Source organism: Hyaloscypha bicolor (assembly GCF_002865645.1).
Source record: "Hyaloscypha bicolor E unplaced genomic scaffold K444scaffold_182, whole genome shotgun sequence".
Taxonomy (NCBI): Eukaryota; Fungi; Ascomycota; class Leotiomycetes; order Helotiales; family Hyaloscyphaceae; genus Hyaloscypha; species Hyaloscypha bicolor.
This window is the reverse complement of record NW_020194684.1, coordinates 4,615,036-4,617,527: the sequence shown is the minus strand read 5'-3', so window position 1 is coordinate 4,617,527 and position 2,492 is coordinate 4,615,036.

The window sequence follows — 2,492 nt, the reverse complement described above, 5'->3', positions numbered from 1 at the left end:
AGAAAGCTAGTAACTTTAACTTAATAAGAGTTCTTATATAGGTTATTATCCTATAGGAATACTATAAAATCCGGGTTCTTATAAGGGCGTTCTCTATTATACTTTAGTGAAATAGCGGGAATAGTAAGAGGAATTATACCTATATTACCTTTAGCCTTACTATAAAGTTCGGAAATAGGTTCAGGTTTAGGGCTATTAGTAATAACCTTAATATTTCCTATATAAAAGGGCTTTATAGAAATTAAGCAAAAGATAGTATTACTATATAATAGAGCTAGTATATAGTTCTCCCTATTAATAGCTACTAGCTTATATAGCCTATCCTAACTACTAGGTTAACTAGTATTTCCTTTATATTATATGAGAATATTCGAATTCAAGAGAAGTTTGTAAATATTAGTAATACTAGAACTATTTCAGGTATTTAGGGTATTCGTAATCTGGTATCTAGCTTAAAGCTTCTGAATTTCTACTATTACTTTCTTAAATACCGCTAATTACTATAATATAGTTAGTAATAGGATATTATATTTAGTTATTCGGGATAAAGTATTATAAATTAAGAAAGTTAGGATAATACTATTAGGTCTAGCGAAATTATTAATAGCCTTAAAAGCTATTTAGAATACGGTATTCTTATTAATTCTATTAATTTCGGTTATAATAATAAGATAAGTATATTAAATTAGGCTATAGTAATATTCTATAATTCTAACGGAACTATAAGCTTTTATAAGAATGATTTTGACCTTGGTTCCTATAGTATTTATAAGCTAAGCAAACTTCTTACTAGTAAACTACTTTCCGGTATCTGCTATAATCTAATCGGGAGGACCTAAATAGGTATTAATCTAATACTACTTTAGGGTATCCCAAGTATATAATATACTAATATTTTAAAGCTATTAGCCGGCTTAATATCTAGTACTTTTATTAATAATATAAAGTATAGGCTTACCAGAAATATAGAAAATATTAATAATAATAGAGTAATTAAAGCTAATATTATCTCTTAGGTTAAACTTAAATTATTCCGGTAATTATCCGAATTTCTGGTATTACTTATAGTACTTTATAAGGTACTTAAGGGCTTCTATATTAATATTATAGCCTGCTCGTTAGGACGAAAGAATATCTTCAGTTTAATATTATAGATATGATGATAAAACCAATAAATAAATAATCATTCGAAGCTTTATATGATCTTTTTTTTTTTTTCTTTGGAAAAAATTAAAAAAAAAAAAATTGAAAAAATTCCGGAAAAAATTTCCCCGAATTTAATCTATTTTTTTATTTTTCCGAAATTTTTTCCCCCTTTTCCTCAAGATTTTTTAAAAAAAAAAAAAAAAAAAACAAATTAAAAAATTTTTTTTAAAAGGGAAATTGATTTTTTAAAAAATTAAGAAAAAATAATAAATAAAGATTTTTTTTTATTTTTTTTTTTTTTTTTTTTAAAAATTTGAAAAAAAAATAAAATTTTTTAGGATAAAAAATTTTCTCAATTTATAAAAAAACCCTAAAAAATAAAGAAAAAGAAAAAACCGAAAAATTTTCCCCCTTTTAATGAAAAAAAAACGGGGGAAAAAAGAATAAAAAAAATTTTTTTTTTTTTTCCGGAAAATAAAAAAAAAAAAAAAAAAAGGGGCCCTTTTTAAAGGGGGAAATTAAAAAATTTAAATTTTTAGAAAAACAAAAGGTGGACGGAAAAAAATATCCTTTCAATTTTAAAATTAAATTTATAGATTAAAAAAATTAAAAATGAAAATTAAAAAAAACCCCAATTAAAAAAATAAAATAAAAATTCCCCATTTTTTCGAAAAAAAATTTTTTTTTTTTTTTTTTTTTTTTTGTTAATTGAAAATTTCTTTTTTGGGGGCCCCCTTTTTTTTTTTTTCCCACCCCCCCCCCCCCCGTCCCGAATAAATTTTAATTAAAAAAACTTTTTTTAGAATAAAAATTCTTTTTTTTTTTTTTTTTTTTTTTTTTTTTTCCCGGGGAATTTTTTCAGAAAATTTTGGAAAATTAAAATTTTTTTTTTTTTTTTTTAATTGAATAAAATTTTTCATTAAAAAAATTGGGTCCTTTTTTTTTTAAAAAGCCCCCCTATTTTTAAAAAAAATTCGGGCCCCCGCTTTTTATTTAAAAAAATTTTTGTTTTTCCAAAAAATTTTTTTTTTTTGGGGGAATTTTTTTTTCCCTCTTTATTTTTTTTTAAAAAATAAATTTTTCCCCGAAAAAAAAAAATTTAAATGAAAGAAAATTTAATAAAAAATAAAATTTTATAAAAAAGAAAAAATTTAAAAAATAAAAAAAGAAACCCCATTTTTTTTTTTTTCCCCCGGGAAATTAATTTTTTTGGAAATAAATAAATAAAATTATTTTTTTTTTTTTTTCCATGGGGAAAAATTTTTTCCCCCCCCTATAAAAAATTTTTTTTTTTTCGCCCGGGCCCCCCCGAAAAAAAAATTTTTTTTATTCCCCGGGGAAATTTT